Source organism: Loxodonta africana, chromosome 1 (assembly GCF_030014295.1).
Source record: "Loxodonta africana isolate mLoxAfr1 chromosome 1, mLoxAfr1.hap2, whole genome shotgun sequence".
NCBI classification, from domain to species: Eukaryota; Metazoa; Chordata; class Mammalia; order Proboscidea; family Elephantidae; genus Loxodonta; species Loxodonta africana.
The window spans coordinates 56837339-56857449 of NC_087342.1; positions in this window are offsets into that span (position 1 = coordinate 56837339).

Consider the following 20111-nt stretch of genomic DNA (forward strand, 5'->3'; position numbering starts at 1 on the left):
CGATTCCAACTCATAGCGACCCTATAGGACAGAGTAGAACTGCCCCATAGAGTTTCCGAGGAGCGCCTGGTGGATTTGAGCTGCTGACCCTTGGGTTAGCAGCTGTAACACTTAACCACTACGCCACCTATACATAAGAATCTTTTTTTACGACACCCGTTTTAGTAGACTTTTTGATTAACTGACTGGCTAATCATCTTGATGGTATGTCGGATAAGAGGTTTGTTAAATGAAAAATCAGGGATTTACGCTGAAGAAGAGCAGGGTGTGTGATGTCACCCTCTGCCTGAGGCAGTGACCACCATTACCTGTGTCCCCACCATTACTCTGTGGGTAATGGCATAAAGGGCAGGGACAGAAGTTACTGGACCAATTAAATAGCTTAGAGCCCTTAAAAAAAAGACCAGGTTTTCATTATGTTCTCTCACAGTGGGCCGTAAGTTTTATTTAAGTACACGAAAACCACAGAAGTCTGAAATGCATTCCCAATCAATGTATGTAACTGTTGTTCAGCGTGTGGGAGATCACCCCAAACTGCTACCTGGGGAGCCATGTGCGGCCACTGCTGGCAACCACCAGCCACTGGGCAGTGTTTCCTGGCAAACCTGGGCAGGATCTTGGAGCTGCGATTATTTTGGAAAGGAAAACGAGCAGATGTGCCCTCTGCCTGACTCTATGGGCCACCTGGGGACTCATTTGCACATTCAATGGGGCCCTGATATGCTAAAGCCTGTAGATGCTTTTGGTTAATTGTTATTACTCCGTGTAAGAAGAACTCTGCACGGTGTTGCCAAGCCTTTTCCTTGGACCAGAAATGGAAAAATCTTTCAAACAGAAAGTAAAGTTTGGTTTGGAATCCTGATAGATCATTAGCCTGCAAACCTACACTTGGCCTTGCTGGTAGGCTTAAGGAAAGGAATTATAACTATGCAAAGGCTGTACTTTCTGCCCAGCGAGGCCAGCCTCCTGTCCCATGGGCCCCGTGGAGCCCTGGGCTAGTTGAATCTCTGCTTCTGACCAGGAGCTCCTGCCCTGTCCCCTTACATTAGGACAAGGGCCGGTTCTTCTCAACATCTCCTTTAACTGGCATGAGCACTTGTAGTTGGCTGGATATTGTCTTAGTTTCTTTAGGGATGTGTAACAAAATACCACAAGTGGGTGGCTTTAAAGATCAGAAAGTTATTGTCTTCTGGTCTGGAGTTTAGGAGTCCAAATCAGGGTATCGGCCATGTTGATTCCTTCTGAGGGCTCTGAGGAAGAACCTGTTCCAGGCCTCTCTCCCAGCTTCTGGTGGCTCCTGGAAATCTTTGGAGTACCTTTGCTTGCAGCTGCATCAGACTGCACAGTCACATGGCTGTCTTCATTCTGTCTGTCTCTCTGTGTCTGTCCTCCTCTTTTATAAGACACCATTCAGATGGGATCAGAGCCCACTCTACTCTGATGTGACCTCATGTTAACTGATAATATCTTCAAAGACCCTATTTCCAAACACAGTCACATTTACAGGTACCACCATATTTTTTTTGGGGGGGGGCACAGTTCAATTCGTAACAGATATTACACTTGGTGTTTTCAAATCTGGCTGCTTCCTATGGCTGTGCCAGCTCTACCGATCTGCCCAGCTCCTCCATGTGACCTTGCTTCTGCTTCCTGCTTCCCTTACACAGTCAATACCAGGAAATTCAAAACGGACGCTACAGCGATTTCTTCCTATGTCGTAGTTCTTTCTTGACGTGCCTGTGACCTTAAAGCACTTTGTTTTGTTTGGTTGGTTGCGAGGCTCCCATCTATGTATGACCCAGTTCCCAACAAGGCCAAATTTCATTACATGTGGAAAGAAACATTCCGACTCTTGGATATCCCCTACTGGGTTTGGAAGCAGGTTGACATCACTGATGATGTGTGAGTTACTCTGACTTATGTTACAAGCTTGTTGGTAAGCCACGCTGTCAGAATCACAAACCCCTGTCCCTCCAAACAGTAACCAAAACTGGTCTGCATCTCCGCGTGCTCTCTAAGCGGAGGTCATACAAGCAAATGAGGGTTAGTGCCAAAATGAAAACCAAAGCCTTAGTCACTGGTTGACTCTGCATGGGGGGGGAGGGAAGGAGAGGAGACCAGGGAAGGGTAAACCCCACAACCCAGTAGGGGGGAAATATTTAGATGTTGGGGTAGAGGAGAGAGTTGTGGGCAGCCTGAATAATAAAAAGACAGAATTCCAAGAACATAATTAATAGGCTGTTCAAAAATTGATTTCTGGGATTCAGTGGTGGCATAACTCAGAGAGGAACTGAAAAAAGTGGACCAGACTCTGGATATACCTTTAGGGTCAAGTATGTGGAGTCTGAGCCCTAACTTTGTTAGTCACTTACTTTAAGACTTGACTCTGTGCCTCAGTTTCTTCCATTGTTGACACCATGAAGAATAAACAATCAGGCCTCCTGATTGCTCAGTGGAACTTTAATGAGTCTGTTTAAGAGTGTGGGAAAACAAAAAAACACGGTTGCCGCTGAGTTGACTCATGGCAACCCTGTCTGTGTCAGAGTAGAACTGTGCCCCATAAGGTTTTCTCTCTCTTTTTTTTTTTATTCTTTCCTGTAATTTCTATGTGTATAATTCAGTGACACTGATTACATTCTTCACTATCCTTTTCCAAATTATTCCACCACCACTAACGTCAACCCCATGCCCTCTAAGCAAAAACTCCCTCCATAGGTTTTCAATGACTGATTTTCCAGTAGCTCATCGGGCCTTTCTTCCAAGGTACCTCTGGGTGGACTCAAACCTCAACCTTCTGGTTAGCAGCTGAGCGTGTTAACCTTTTGCACCACCCAGGGGCTCCTGTGGAGTGGGGCATGATTGCAAGGTCACAAAGATGAGGGTTTGAGTCCAGGGTTCGATGACTTCTCTGAGATATTTGGAGGTCAGATGCTACCCTAAGTCAGGTACAGAAGGGGAGGTGTCATCTGCCTATGGACCAGAATGAAGAGAGTACAGGAGAGCAATGTAAGAGAAAATACCTTAGGAAGAAATCAAGTCAAAGCCAGGTAGACCATCTTAACTTGCAGAGTGTATTGTGATACTGCATCTTTCAAAACATGGGCCCAGTAAGTGGGCACTAGAAGCAGACACAGTCTGACGAGTGCAGGAACAATGGGCACCACACTTGGATCTGGTCATTTAAACCTCTGTTAACATAAGTGTTTGCTTTTGCTTTTACAGTCACCTATACTGGTGGCTCAAGTCGGCTAGAGATCATTTGAAGCTCTGTGTCTTCTTTGGAGACATTGCTGGTTCGGTGGTAGAATTTTTGCCTCCCATGTGGGAGACCCGGTCGAAGCCCCGGACAATGCACCTCATGTGTGGCCACCACCCATCTGTCAGTGGAGGCTTGTGTTGAACAGGTTTCAGTGGAGCTCCCATCCTAAGACAGGCTAGGAGAAAGACCTGGCAATCTACTTCTGCAAATTAGCCAATGAGAACCCAGTGGATCACAATGGTCCGATCTGTAGCTGATCACGGTGGTGGTGCAGGACTGTGCAGTATTTTGGGGCAGCATTTCATTCCTTTGTGGTTGGGGTTGACATTAGTTGGGGGACGACTCGATGGCAGTTAACAACAACAACATGTCTTCTTCACATGAACTATTATTAGCCCACTTCTCCCTGATGTTGTAGTTGTGTATTTGACTTTTAAAAATCCTAAATACAATATTTTCTATTCAGCCTCTTCAAATTTTATCTTTTTGTTTGGGTCTATTATTCCAACTTGCCAAGATCTTTTTGAAACTGAGCTCTGTCTTCCAATATGGTATATATTCTCCCCAGCTTTCTGAGAACTGCAAATTTGATACTCATGCTTTATTGACAAAAAATGTTGAAAACAAGGTTGAGAAACAAAATCTCAGGGATTCCAGTAGAGGCCTCCTTCTAGCTTGATAGAAAACCATTAATCTAATCTCTGGGTAATTTCAATTAGCCAGCTATTGATGGAAGCCAATAAGCCTGATACAGACACTACTCCTTTTTTTTCTTTTTAATTGTGCTTTAAGTGAAAGTTCACAGCTCAAGTTAGTTTCTCATACAAAAATTTATACACACATTGTTACGTGACCCTAGTTACCATCCCTATAATATGTCAGCACTCTCCTCCTTTCCCCCCAGATTTCTCGCATCCATTCAGCCAGCTCCTGTCCCTTCCTGTCCTTTCAGCTCACCTCCAGACAGGAGCTGCCCATTTAGGTTTTTTTTTTTTTTTTTTTTTTTTATCTATTTGAACTAGGAAGCGCACCCTTCACAAGTATCGTTTTATATCTTATAGTCCAGTCAAATCTTTGTCTGAAGAATTGGCTTTGGGAATGGTTTTAGTTCTGGGTTAATAGAGAGTCCAGGGGCCATGTCTTCTGGGGCCCCTCCAGTCTCAGTCAGACCATCAAGTCTGGTCTTTTTACTAGAATTTGAGTTCCGCACCCTAGTTTTTTCCTGCTCCATCAGGGACTCTCTGTTGTGTTCCCTGTCAGGGCAGTCTTGGTGGTAGCCAGGCACCATCTAGTTCTTCTGGTCTCGGACTGATGGAGTCTCTGGTTTATGTGGCTGTTTCTTTCTTTTGGGCTCGTCTTTTCCTGTGTCTTTGGTACTCTTCATTCTTTTACCCAAGTGGGTTGGGACCAATTGATGCATGTTAGATGGCTGCTTGCTAGCTTTTAAGACCCCAGATACCACTCACCAAAGTGGGATGCAGAACGTTCTCTTAAAAAACTTTGTTAATGCCAGCTGACCTAGATGTCCCCTGAAACCATGGTCCCCAGACCCCACCCCTGCTACTTTGTCCCTCAAAAGTATTTGGTTGTATTCAAGAAACTTCTTAGCTTACTTCCCCGTATTGTGTTGTCCTTCCGTTCACCTAAAATAACTCTTATCTACTCTCTAGTTAGTGAATACCCCTCTCCCTCCCTACCTACCGTCGTAACCATCTGTGTTTAAACTTTTTCTTGAGTTCTTATAATAGTGGTCTCAGACAATATTTGTCCTTTGTGACTGACAGTTTTACTCAGCATAATGCCCTCCAGATTCATCCATGTTATGAGATGTTTCGTGGATTCATCGTTGTTCTTTATTGTTGCATAGTATTCTATTGTATGATTATACCATAATTTGTTTATCCATTCATTGCTGATGGGCCCCTAGGCTGTTTCCATCTTTTCACTATTGTGAACAGTGCTGCAATGAACATGGGTATGCATATATCTATTCGTGTGATGGCTCTTATTTCTCCAGGATATATTCCAAGGAGTGGGATTGCTGGACAGTATAGTACTTCTATTTCTAGCTTTTAAAGGAAGTGCCAAATTGATTTCCAAAGTGGTTGTACCATTTTACATTCCCACCAGCAGTGTATAAGTGTTCCAGTCTCTCCAAAACCTCTCCAACATTTATTATTTTGTATTTTTTTGATTAATGCCAGCCTTGTTGGAGTGAGATGGTATCTCATTGTAGTTTTGATTTGCATTTCTCTAATGGCTAATGATTGTGAGCATTTCCTCATATATCTGTTAGCCGCCTGAATGTCTTTGGTGAAATGACTGTTCATATCCTTTGCCCATTTTTTAATTGGGTTATTTGTCTTTTTTTTGTTGAGGTTTTACAGTATCTTGTAGTTTTAGAGATTAGACCCTGATTGGATTTGTCATAACCAAAAATTTTTTCCAAGTATGTTGGTTGTCTTTTTATTCTTTTGGTGAAGTCTTAGGATGAGCATAAGTGTTTGATGTTTAGGAGCACCCAGTTATCTAGTTTCTCTTCTGGTGCTTGTGCACTGTTAGTAACGTTTTGTATTCTGTTTTTACCATGTATTAGGGTTCCTAGTGTTGTCCCTATTTTTTCTTCCATTATCTTTATTGTTCTAGATTTTATATTTAGGTCTTTGATCCATTTTGAGTTAGTTTTTGTACATAGTGTGAGATATGGGTCTTGTTTCATTTTTTTGCAGATGGATATCCAGTTATGCCAGCACCATTTGTTAAAGAGACTGTCTTTTCCCCATTTAACAGACTTTAGGCCTTTGTCAAATATCAGCCTATCGTAGGTGGATGAATTTACACCTGGATTCTCAATTCTATTCCATTGGTTTATGTATCTGTTGTTTTACCAGTACCAGGCTGTTTTGACTACCATGGCAGTATAATAGGTTCTAATATCAGGTGGTGTGAGGCCTCCCACTTTGTTCTTCTTCAGTAATGCTTTACTTATCCAGGGCCTCTTCCCTTTCCGTACAAAGTTAGTAATTTGCTTTTCCATCTCATTAAAAAATACCATTGGAATTTGGATTGGGATTGCATTGTATCCGTACATCACTTTGGGTAGAATAGACGTTTTCACAATGTTGAGTCTTCCTATCTATGAGCAAGGTATGTTTTCCACTTATGTTGGTCTCTTTTGGTTTCTTACAGTAGTGACTTGTAGTTTTCTTTGTATAGGTCTTTCATGTCTCTGGTTAGATTTATTCCTAAGGATGTTTTCTTCTTGGGGCCTATTGTAAATGGTATTGATTTGGTGATTTCCTCTTTGAAGTTCTCTTTGTTGGTATAGAGGAATCCAACTGATTTTTGTATGTTTATCTTGTATCCTGATAATTTGCTGAATCTTCTATTAGTTCCAGTAGTTTTCTTGTGGATTCTTTGGGGTTTTCTGTATATAAGATTATATCATCTGCAAATAGAGATACTTTTACTTCATCCTTACTGTCTTAGTCATCTAGTGTTGCTATAACAGAAATACCACAAGTGGATGGCTTTAACAAAGAGAAGTTTATTCTCGTATAGTCTGGTAGGCTAGAAGTCCAAATTCAGGGCACCAGCTCCATGGGAAGGCTTTCTCTGTCAGCTCTGTAGGAAGGTCTTTGTCATCAGTCTTCCCTTGATCTGGGAGCATCTCAGCACAGGAACCTCAGGTCCAAAGGACATGTTCTGCTCCCAGCACTGCTTTCTTGGTGGTATGAGGTCCCCAACTCTCTACTCCCCTTTCCTGTTATCTCTCCAGAGATAAAAGGTAGTTCAGGCCACACCCCAGGGAAACTCCCTTTACATTGCAATGATCAGGGATATGACCTGGTAAGGCTGTTACAAGGCCATCCTAATCCTCTTTAACATAAAATTACGATCACAAAATGGAAGACAACCACAGAATACTAGTAATCATGGCCTAACCAAGTTGATACACACATTTTTGGGGGGACATAATTCAATCCATGACACTTACCAATTTGGATAATCTTTATTTCTTTTTCTAGCCTAATTGTTCTGGCTAGGACCTCTAGCATAATGTTGAATAAGGGTGGTGATAAAGCGCATCCTTGTCTGGTTCCCGTTCTCAAGGGGAATGATTTCATACTCTCTCCATTTAGGATGATGTTGGCTGTTGGCTTTGTATAAATGCACTTTAGTATGTTGAGGAATTTCCCTTCTATTCCTATTCTGCTGAGAGATTTTATCGTGAATGGGTTTTGAGCTTTGTCAAATGCCTTCTCTGCATCAATTGATAAGATCATGTGGTTTTTGGCCTCTTGTTTTATTACATTGATTGTTTTTCTAATGTTGAACCATTCCTGCATACCTGGTATGAATCCCACTTGGTCACAGTGAATTATTTTTTTGATATATTGTTGAATTCTATGGGCTAGAATTTTGTTGAGGATTTTTGCACCTATGTTCATGAGGGATATTAATCTGCAGTTTTCTTTTATTATGGTGTCTTTACCTGCTTTTGGTATCAGGGTTATGCTGGCTTCATAGATTGAATTTGGGAATGAGTTAGAAAAGAATCCTTTACTATGCTCTGAAATACCTTTAGTATTAGTGGTGTTAACTCTTCTCTGAAAGTTTGGTAGAATTCTCCACTGAAGCCGTCAGGGCCAGGGCTTTTTTTTTGTAGGGAGTTATTAAATTACCTTTTCAATCTCTTCTTCCATTATAGGTTAATTTAGCTGTTCTACTTCCATTTGTATTCGTTTAGGTAAGTAGTGTGTTTCTAGAAATTTGCCCATTTCCTGTAGGTTTTCAAATTTGTTGGAGTACAGTTTTTCATAGTATTCTGTTATGATTCTTTTAATTTCAGTTGGGGCCGTTGTAATTGCGCTCATCTCATTTCTTATTCGGGTTATTTGCTTCCTCTCCTGTTTTTCTTTTGTCAGTTTGGCCAATAGTTGATCAATTTTATTGATCTTTTCAAAGAACCAGCGTTTGATTTTGTTAACTCTTTTAATTGTTTTTCTGTTCTCTATTTTATTTTTATTATTTACTTTCCTGTGGTGCCTGAGGAAGCTACTTCTTCTTAGTAGCTAATTGTCATACTGCCAAGGGCAAGACTTTACCTTCCATGCTGTCTATACCACAGGCCTTCTAGGGGTGACCTCTTTACTTAACCTCCTACATAGGCATTCTTGCTTTAAATCCTGTCACTACATCCCCTGTTAGCTAAACCTGACTCAAGAGTGGCAATCCCATTACCTATGGCTTGACTATGAGTAGGAATGAACTTGACAGCACCAGAGGTGTAACTAGGGTATGGCAGGAATGGCAGGTATTACACTGGCTCTGGGTGTTGGCACCACAGATCAGTTTCTATTAACCTGATACAGCCAGTGCATCATCTATGGGAAATGGCACTAAGCACTGAGGTTGTGCCCTGCCCAACCATCTAACACCTCTCTTTTAGATAACTTTACCATAATATCAGCTCAAAAATACAAGCCAAGAATGTCATGGATTGAATTGTGTTCCTCAAAAATATCTGTCGACTTGGCTAGGTCATGATTCCCTTGTATGATTGTGTGATTGTCTACCATTGTGTCTTCTGATGTGATTTCTATATATGATGTAATAAGATGAATTGGTGGCAATTATACTGATGAGGTCTACAGGATTAGGTAGTATCTTAAGCCAATCTCTTTTGAGATATAAAAGAGAGAAGTGAGCAGAGAACATGGGAACCCATACCACCAAGAAAGCAGCAACGGGATCAGAGCACGTTCTTTGGGCCCAAGGTTCCTGTGCAGAGATGCTCCCAGACCAAGGAAAGATTGATGACAAGGACCTTTCTCCAGAGCCGACAGAGAGAGAAAGCCTTCTCTTGGAGCTGGTGCCCTGAATTTGGACTTCTGGCCTACTGGGCTTGACAGAATAAACTTCTCTTTGTTAAAGCCATCCACTTGTGGTATTTCTGTTATAGCAGCACTAGGTGACTGAGACAGTCATTAATCTTTTAATTAACACATTACCAAGCTTGAGGAAGGACATTGGGCCATACCAGGTTAATAGAAACTGCTAAGTGGCACCAAGCACCCAGGGCCAGTGTAAGACCCTAGATACGTACGCCACTGGCACGGCACACAGCAACAACAACATGGCTTGATGCAAAAAAGCTGGGCCAGTCATATTCTCCAATTTTTAAATTTGAACTCAGAAAAATGAATAGAATTTTATAATTTGCAATAGACCTGAAAGTGTAAGGGTAGCATGGGGTTAAGTTGGGTCTGGGGCAAGCTAAAGCTTGCCTCTTTCAGAGGGGAGAGAGAGAAAGAGAGACAATGGTTTTTAAGCATCTTTTGTGTCTTAGGTCACTCTGAGAATCTCAATGAAGGTTCTGGACTCTCTCTCAAGAGAAATATACAAGTGCGCATATACACAAAATTTTGCTTACAGTTTCAGGAAGTTTATAGACCTTCTATACCTTGGGTTAATTAGCCCTAAAGATGAGGTAATAAAGCTGGTTGGTATGGAAAAAATAAAGAGGGCATGCAAAAAGAAAGAGAGTTGGAGAGAGACAGAGACCTACAGGCCTGTCTCATTTCCTCATGTCTCCAGTAAATGGAGACATCTGACCCTTCCAATAAGTGCCACTGTCTTAGTCAGGGTTCTCTAGAGAAACAGAACCAGTGAGACATACAGACATAGAAAGAGAGATTTACTTCAAAGGATTGACTCGCACAATTGTGGGGGCTGGCAAGTCCAAAACCTGTAGGTCAGGAGGCAGACTGGAGATGTACATCCCAAGAGCCTTAGGTCAGGCCATGGGAAGAGTACAGAGATGAGAGTAAGTGTGAATTCTGCTAAAATATCTATTTATAGTCTTGAGGTACACCACATCCTAAGGAACCTCCTCTTCCAACAGATTGATTATATTAGATTACGTTATGGAATGTGATTTCATTATATTACATTACGCAATAGCAACTACTCTAGTGTTTGATCAAACCACTGAGAATCATAGCCTAGCCAAGTTGTCACATAAAACTAATCATCACACTCACTTTTCTTGAGATAAATTGAGTGAGTCTCTGTTCCTGCAACCCAGGGTGCCTGACTTAAATAACACAGACAGGATTTGGTACTGGAAGAATGGGGTGCTACTCTAACAGATTCCCAAAATGTGGAAGCAGTTTTGCAATTGTGAATGGATAGAGGCTGGGAGAGTTTTAAAGTACATAATAGTAAAAGCCTAGATGGCCTTGAAGAGGCTGTTGGTGGAATTATGGACGTCAAAGACAATTCTGGTGAGGACTCAGAAGGAGGTGAGGAGAGCTGTTACACTGGAGACAGTGCATACGGTGAGAAGCAGCAGCAGAAAAATGGCAGCAGCAGAACCAGGAGGACCAGCACAAAAGAGCATCGGAGCCCGCCCATGAAGTGAGAGAGCCCAGTGCCTTTGTTCAGGAGGCTTCCTTGTGGAGTGGGGTGCCTCTGGGCACTTACTGGTGGAGCTACAGAGCTTTAGAACACTTGTCCTAGCTAGGAAGATGTGGGTGGTGAGGCCCGGGGAACTGAGAAGCCAAGGAACCAGGAAGCAAAAGCTGAAGAGACAGGGAACACGGGAAGCAGAGCTGCCTCAGTTTCAAAGGGTAGGGCCACGACCTCTGCGGTCTCAAAGGGTGGAGCTACAGCCTCCTAGGTTTCAAAGAGTCAGATCTTCACCAGTTCAGGTTCTGGAGTGTGGGGCTGCCATTCACAAGTGCCAGCGAGATAGGGCCTGTTTTGCTGTCCAAAGTTGAGGAGGCGGGGCTGCCCAAATTCAAAGGAGCAGAGTTTCCATTCCAGTGGGCCTGGAAGGTAGAGCTGAAGCCCAGGGTGGAGGGACCTCCACTCAGAATCCAGAGAGCGTGGCCATACCTAGAGTCTGGAGGCTAGGGCCATTGTGTAAATGGTCTCAGAGAAAGAGGATTATTTTTAAGCATTGAAAGCTAATGTAATGTGTTCTGCTGACTTGCTTGGTGCCTGTTATCCCTTCTTTCTCTCCAATTTCTCCTGTTTGTAAAAGAAATGTCTAGCTTGTGCCAATTCCACCATTGTATTTTGGAACCAGATAACTTGCATTCTAGATTTCACAGATGAAGAGGTATTTTTGGATTTTGGATTTGGAGTTGATTTAAGACTTTCGATATGATACGATGGGGTGAATGTGTTTTACATGTGGTAAGGGCATAAATTTTGGGGGGCCAAAGGGTGGAATGTTATGGGTTGAATTGTGTCCTCCAAAAATGTGTGTCAGCTTGGCTAGGCCATGATTCCCAGTATGGTGTGATTGTCCACCATTTTGTCATCTGATGTGATTTTACTATACATTGTAAAATATCATACTATACTATGATATTAATGAGGCAGGATTAGAGGCAGTTATGTTAATGACACCGAGCTCAATCTACAAGATTAGGTTGTGTCTTAAGTGAGTCTCTTTTGAGATATAGAAGAGAGAAGTGAACAGAGAGATGAGGACCTCATACCACCACCAAGAAACAAGAACTGGAACAGAGTGTATTCTTTGGACCCCGGGTCCCGGTGCTGAGAAGCTCCTAGACCAGGGGAAGACTGATGACAAAGACCTTCCCCCAGAACTGACAGAGAGAGAAAGTCGTCTCCTATAGCCGGCACCCTAAATTTGGACTTCTAGATTCCTAAATCATGAAATAATAAATTTCTATTTGTTAAAGCCAGTAACCCAATAACTACCCAGTAGCCCAGGCCATAAACCCTACAGTTGTGTCTCTAACTTCCAACATCCCTTTTGGAGGCTTCCCTCTTGACCCATGTGCTGGCTTTGCAGGGGTGAGCCCATCCCTTCTCTATCCATTATTTGCCTATACGCTAATGACTCCTATGCCTCTAGTCCAGATTTCTTCTCAAGCTTTAGACTTGAGTATCTAACTGCCTACTGGTGGATGTCCCATCAATACTGAAAATGCAATATGTTCAGAACTGAACTCAGGGTTTTCTTACCACAAAAAGGAACAGAAAGCAAAAATAAAAACAAGGTGTATAAAATTGCTTTTTCCTAAATATGCTTTGTCTTGTTTTTTGTTAACACTACCTGTTACACCTTTGTGTCTCCTAAATAGATATGTCCCTAACCTCTGATAGCTGAGAATGTGACTTTATTTGGAACCAGCAACTTTGTAGATGTAATTAATTAATATGCGGTCATACCAGAATAACGTGGGTCCTAATCCAATATGACTGGTGTTCTTATGAAAGAGACGAGACTCAGAGACAAAAAGACACAGGGGAAGACAGCCACGTGAAGAGATTGGAGTTAAGCTGCCACAAGCCAAGGAATGCCTGGGGCTACCAGAAGCTGGAAAAAGCAGGGAAGGACCTTCTCCTAGAGTCTTCAGAGAGAGCAGAGAGCACCGTCTGGCCGATTCATAGGGTTTTCAGTGACTGATTATGTGGGAGTAGATCTCCAGGCCTTGATTTCAGACTTCTAGCCTCCGGAACTATGAGAGAATAAATTTCTGTTATAAGCCACCCACTTTGTGATACTTGGTTGTGGCGGCTCCCGGGAACCAAAAGGCTATCCACTTCAAGAAACTTGAGAAAAATCTCTGACCGCCACTTCCTCACCTCACCTCACCTCACCTCAATCCAATCAATGATTAAATCTTGCTGAGTTGATTCTCTGAAGAGTACTTACACCTGTAGGCTTCTTTCTCCCTACCGTCATTACCCTAATTCTGCCATCCTCATCGATCACCTGGATGAGGTCTATTGTTAAAAAAACAAAACAACCCTAACTTATCTCCCTGTCTACAATCTTGACCACTCTTCCACCCTGCAGCCACAGTGAACAGTCTAAATTACAAACCTAAGGTGCTCCTCACTTAAAATTCTTTGATATTCCCATGTAATCTGCAAGAAAAAAATCCACAGGTCCTATTGAGCATAGGGGCCTCCACTATTTGCCTCATTTATTGTCCTTCTAGCCTCATCTTATGGTGACTTCACGTGTGTCAGAGCAGAACTGTGCTCTATAGTGTTTTCAATGGTTGATTTTTTGAAGGTAGATCTCCAGGCCTTTCTTCTGAAGCATCTCTCGGTGGACTTGAACCATTAACTTAGCTGCTGAGTGTGTTAATCATCTGCACCACCCAGGGACTTCTGCCCTTCTCTAAACCTGTTGCTGTGGAGTTCATTGTGACTCACAGCGACACTATAAGACAGAGTAGAACTACCCCGTAGAAGTTCCAAGGAGTGGCTGGTGAGTTCGAACTGCAGGGCCCTTGTCTAGCTGGGGCTTTTTCATAGGTTTCTCTTTAGTTAAATTCCTTTGGGGAGTCTGAGGAAAAACACACACACACATCAAATTACTCACACTTTCTTGAAGAAATCTGCAGGAAATATACATCATATACCACATGGCCAAAGGAGCCCTGGTGGTGCAACAGTTAAGCACTAACTGAACGGTTGGTTGTTTGAACTCACCCAGTGATTCCTCAGGAGAAAGACCTGGCAATCACTCCCGTGAAATTACAGCCTAGAAAACCCAAGGGGGCAGTTCTACTCTGTCACATGAGGTTGCTATGAGTTGAATATTGACTCAACAACAATAACGTATTTAAATCAAAACCAAACCTGTTGCTGTCGAGTCGATTACTATTCATAGCAACCCTGTAGGACAAAATAGAACTGCCCCATAGCTGGTGGATTTGAACTGTTGACCTTTTGGTTAGCAGCCGAACTCTTAATCAGTGTGCCACCAGAGCTCTATAATGTATTTAATATACATTAATAATGTTTTTAACATCTAAGGCCCTCAGTGTTGCTTTCATGACAGCCTCTCCATAGTTCCTTTCTGCCCCCGTCACATCTACCCTGCAAACTTTCCAGCGATGCTTTCACCAACTTCCGCCCCCTTTTGTATTTCTATCCCCCCACCCTAGCTTCCTTTTCCTATAGAGACCAACACAGTCCTCTTTGGGTTTTCCAGCTAACATGCTTCAGCTTAGAGCTTAATTAGAGACACAACATTCCTCTTGGGATCAGCTTTCATGGGAAGGCTGGGTGAATTTTAAATAATATGTGAATTAAAAAAAAACACAAATTTTAAAATAACACATTTATTTCTGGGTACAAAAGTAACTTCTATTCGTTGAGGAAATAATGGGAATTACAAAGGAGCATGTTGCTGTTATATGCGGTCAAGTTGATTTCGACTCAGAGCAACCTCGTGTGACAGAACAGAACAGCTCCATAGGTTTTCTAGGCTGTTATCTTTATGGGAGCAGATTGCCAGGCTTTTCTCCTGTGGGTGGGTTCGAACCACCAACATTCCAGTTAGCAGCTGAACATTTAACCATTTGCTCCACCAGAGCTCCTTACAAAGGAGCGTAAAGAGGGCCATGACAACTGCTGCACTCTTCAATACCACAGGCAGAACATAACATTCGCTTGCCTTCCCTCTCTCCCTCCCTCCCTTCCTGTTTTGCTCTCTGGTTTGGCTAGAATCCCCACCAGGAGCCTGGAGGAATCTCTCCTCTGACCTCTTGGAAAGCCGAAACCAAGTCGAATGTGAAAAATTTCTTAAGTTGAATGTTTTCTTTTAATAAAAGCAAATTGCTGCAACCTGGAAACCTACAGGTATTCACTCTTTTTTTAAAAAAAATAATTGATTTAATTTTTGAATAGGTTGTACATTCACATGGTTCAGAATTCCGGGAGTATAAAAATTAAACAGTTGTGATTTTTAAATGTGTCTGCCAAGTCCCCGACATTCCTCCCATTAAAAGTCAAGTCCCCCTCCCCTTGAATATGGCCTGGCCTCAGAGATTGGCTTTTATTATTAGTTTCTTGGGCATCCATACCAAGATTGTTATGCACTTGAACAAAATACATATTCTTTCCCCTCCTTTTTACACATTGCTCCACACCTTGGTTTTTTTCCAGGGCTTGGAACCGGTTTGCTCTCCTTTTGAACATCTGCTTAGAATTTGCATTTCTAACAAGTTCCCAGGCGATGCTAATTGTGCTGGTTAGGGACCAATTCTAAGAACCACTACTAAGTACAGCCAAAACGAAACCAAACCCACTGCTGTCGAGTCAATTCCCACTCATAGTGACTCTATAAGACAGAGTAGAACTGCCCCCATAGATTTTCCAAAGAGCGTCTGGTGGATTCGAACTGCCGATCTCTTGGTTAGCAGCCATAGCTCTTAACCACTATGCCACCAGGGTTGCCAGTAAGTACAGCAGTGGTTCTCAAAATTTATTATACATAAGAAGCACCTATGGATCTTGTTAAACTGTAAATTCTGATTCAGTATATCTGGGCTGGAAATGCAAATTCTCAGCAGGGGTTTGTACTACAACGAACTGGTTTGAAGTCTTTTTTTTTTTTTTTTTCTAACAGCACATCTTGGAGAGCTTTCCTTTTTTTTTTTTTTTTTTACAGCTGAATATTCCTTTACATGAGTTCCTTTTCAATGAATATTTAGGTTGTTTTCAATCTTTTGCTCTTACAATGTTGCAACACATAATTTTGCATATGTGTGGGTGTAACTCTAAGATAAAGGCCTTGAAATGGAAATGCTGGGTCAAAGGGTAGGCACATTTGTAATTTTAATAGATATTGCCATATTGGCCTTCTTAACCCTCCAATTTATTCCCCCTCCAGTGATGAATGAGTTTCCTTTCCTTCAAGACTCACCAACTGAGTATATCATCAGACTTTTGGCTCATTGCCAATCTGAGCGGCCAAAAATGGTGTCTCACTGCAGTTTTACTTGGTATTTTTTTATGAATGATGTTGAACATTTTTCATATGCCTAAGAGCCTTTTCATATTCACTTTTCTATGAACTATCTGTTTATATCCTTTGCTCATTTTTAAAATGGATTGATAGTCTTTAAAGAAAACAATACATAGGAGAACACATATTTCAGAGAAACTAGGCCTTTGCCTGTGACGGAAGTAGTAAGCTTTTTCTCGACTTGTGATTTGCTTTTTTTACTTTGCTTGTTTTTTTGTTTTTTTTACATGGAGAACTTTTATTTTTACCTGGTAGAATTTTGTCAGGCTTTCCTTTTATGGCTTCTGAATCTTAAGTCATGGTTAAAAAAAGTCGTCTCCACTCTGAAGTTGCTAAATAATTCCCTCATGCTTTCCTCTACTACATTGGGGTTTTAATTTTCACACTTGGCGTTCATCCAGGTGGAAGGTCTGAATCTAGCTTTATTTTTTCCAGGTGGCTTTTGTGTCGATCCAACACTATTTGTCGAATAAACTATTTTCTCCTCACTCATTTAAGAAGTCATCTATATCATGAACTAAATTCCCAGATGTATTTGGATTTATTTCTATACTTTCTATTTTGTTCCATTAATCTGTCAGTCTATTCAGAGGCCATACCAAACTTTTTTAGTTGTTAAAACATTTTAGAATAGGTTTTCAAATCTACGTAGTCCTCGTTCATTGGTCTTCTTATTTGCAGTTTTCCTGGTAAATCTTGTTTGTCCACATGAAATTTTGAAGCTACTTCTGAGGAGACATTTTCAGGCGTACATATACCTGTGGCGCATGTCTAACAATGCCCTTAAAATTCTGATGGCATGACCACTTTCTTTCAAGCCTCTTATCTTTCTCACGCTCAATCCTAAATGGTTCTTAGTTGTTGGTTGGAGGCAATTCTAAGGGAGCCAACTTTCATTACCTCCTGAATGTGAAATTATTTGCAAGATAAGACAAAGAAGCTGCGTCTTTGGTGAACTCAGTCTGTTGCAGATGTCCAGAGCGTTTAAGTCCATCCCTAGCAGTGAGCAGATCTTAGGAAGCATCAGTATCGATCTCCATCTGGCAGGGCAGTCTGCAGCACATGCGTAGAGTTTTTTCACTCACACGCTCTCATTGTGTTTTCACCTTCATACACATGGATTTCCATACTCACTCAGCAGCTACCGTTTCAGCAACCGCTATGTGCCAGGTGCTGCTCTAGATAATGATGCGAATTTGCAATAATGTAAGCTACACACACACACACTATGTACATATATATATAGAGAGAGATAGATATAGATATATAGTTGTTGGTGGTGGTGTTAGGTGCCATCAAGTGGGTTCCACCCATAGCGACCCTATGTAATACAGAACGAAACACTGCCCAGTTCTGCGCCATCCTCACAATTTTTGCTATGTTTGAGTCTGTTGTGGCAGCCACTGTATCAATCCATCTCATTGAGGGTCTTCCTCATTTTCGCTGTCCCTGTACCTTACCAAGCATGATGTCCTCCAGGGTTTGGTCCCTCCTGATAACATGTCTAAAGTACATGAGACAAAGTCTCTCCATCCTTGCTTCCAAGGAGCACCCTGGCTGTGATTCTTCCAAGACACACTTGTTTGTTCTCCTGGCAGTCCATGGTATATTCAGTATTCTTCACCAACACCATAGTTCAAAGGCATCAATTCTTCTTCGGTCTTCCTTACTCATTGTCCAGCTTTCACATGCTTGTGAGGCAATTGAAAATACCATGGCTTGGGTCACTTGCACCTTGGTCTTCAAGGTGACATCTTTGCTTTTCAACACTTTAAAGAGGTCTTTTGCAGCAGATTTGCCCAATGCAATACGCTCTTTGATTTCTTGACTGCTGCTTCCAAGTAAAATGAAATTCTTAACAACTTCAATATTTTCTCTGTTTATCATGATGTTGTTTATTGATCCAGTTGTGAGGATTTTTGTTTTCCTTATGTTGAGGTGTAATCCATAATTAAGGCTATGGTCTTTGATCTTCATCAGTGTGTGCTTCAAGTCCTCTTCGCAGTCAGCAAGCAAGGTTGTGTGGCAGGTTGTTAATGAGTCTTCCTCCAATCTTGATGCCATATTTTTCTTCTTATAGTACTTTTTTACAGCTTCTTGAATTATTTACTCAGCATACAGATTGAATAAGTATGGTGAAAAGATACAACCCTGACACACACCTTTCCTGATTTTAAACCACACAATACCCCTTGATCTGTTTGAACAACTGCCTCTTGATCTGTGTACAGACTGCATGCGAGCACAGCTAAGTGTTCTGGAATTCCCATCCTTCACAACGTTATCCATAATTTGTTATGATCCACACAGTCAAATGCCTTTGCGTAGTCCACAGAACACAGCTAAACATCTTTCTGGTATTCTCTGCTTTAACCCAAGATCCATCTGACATCAGCAATGATATCCCTGGTTCCATATCCTCTTCTGAATCCAGCTTGACTTTCTGGCAGTCTGTACTGCGGCAATCATTTTTGGATTATCTTCAGCAAACATTTACTTGTGTGTGACATTAATAATATTGTTCAATAATATCCACATTCTGTTGGATCATCTTTCTAACGAGCACAAATATGGATCTATGGATCTCTTCAGTCAGTTGGCCAGGTAGCTCTCTTCCAAATTTCCTGTCAAGAAGAGTGAGCACCTCCAGCATTATTTCTGTTTGTTGAAATATCTGGGTTGGTATTCTGTCAATTCCTGGAACCTTGTTTTTCACCAATGCCTTCAGTGAAGCTTGGACTTCTGCCTTCAATAATATTGGTTCTTGATCATATCCTACCTCCTGAAATGGTTGAATGTCGACCAATTTTTTTTAGTACAGTGACTCCGCATATTCCTCCCATTTTCTTTTGATGCTTCCTGCGTCTTTCAATATTTTGCCCATCCCCAACCCCAGTGCCGTTGAGTTGATTCCAACTCATAGCGACCCTATAGGACAGAGTAGAACTGCCAATTAGAGTTTCCAAGGAGCACCTGGCAGATTTGAACCGCCGACCCTTTGGTTAGCAGCCATAGCACTTAACCACTATGCCACCAGGGTTTCCGTATTTTGCCCATAGAATCCTTTAAAATTCCAACTCAAGCCTTGAATTTTTTCTTGAACAATTTCTCTACCATTACAAAATTCAAGTTAAGAGCTCCAGAGCAATGCAGTAGATAACTATTGTTTTTCTTTTTTCCTTGTTTTGACAGCAGCTCCCTAGTCTTATTTTGGGTAACCACCCTTTCTAACCTTTGACTCTATGGGAACCAATGAGAGTACATCAAACCTTTGATGCCAGTGATTGGTTCAGGGATATATATAACTTATTACACCAGAACAATGAGAGTCCCAGGGCTCTTCCCGAAATAATCAAGGAAAGGGAGTTCTTTCCATTGGACTTACTATGCTTATAGGAGGTAAGCTGTACTTCCCAGTGGCTATGTTTGTCATCCTTCAAGTGTGGAAATTTTCTTGAGAATGAAGACAATACAGAAGAAAGCAAGACCAAGAGATTTTACTGACATTGTTTGAGTTCCTCACTCTACCCATGCATAAAACTACCCCTAGACTCTTTTATTCCATGAGCTACCAAATCTCAGTTGAATGCATGAGATCACACTTATTCTTAGAGTTTCAAGTTCACTTAGTTTATTACCCATATTTGTGTACGTAATTGTGCAACTATATTGTTTTTAACCCTCTTCCCCATTGAATTCACCAAGCTGGATAGCTGTCAGTCTGGGGAACCCTGAGATGGTACCCATCCTTGATTTACCTCCCAACTGAGCACACCAAGTCTACCCACAGCTTCCTCCATACCCTCACAGGGAAGTTGCCAGCTACTATGATGAGCCTCTTCCTTCCAAGGACAGCGGGGAGCTTTATTTGTCTGTGGATTATGAAATGTCTGCTCCTGCCTCCTTTTCAAGGTCTAGAGTTATCTCCCTGACAGATAGAGAGAGAGCTGCTGTTGAGTCAACTCTGATTCATGGAGACCTTATGTACAACCAAATGAAACACTGCCTGATCCTGCATCATCTTCATATTTGTGTCCATTG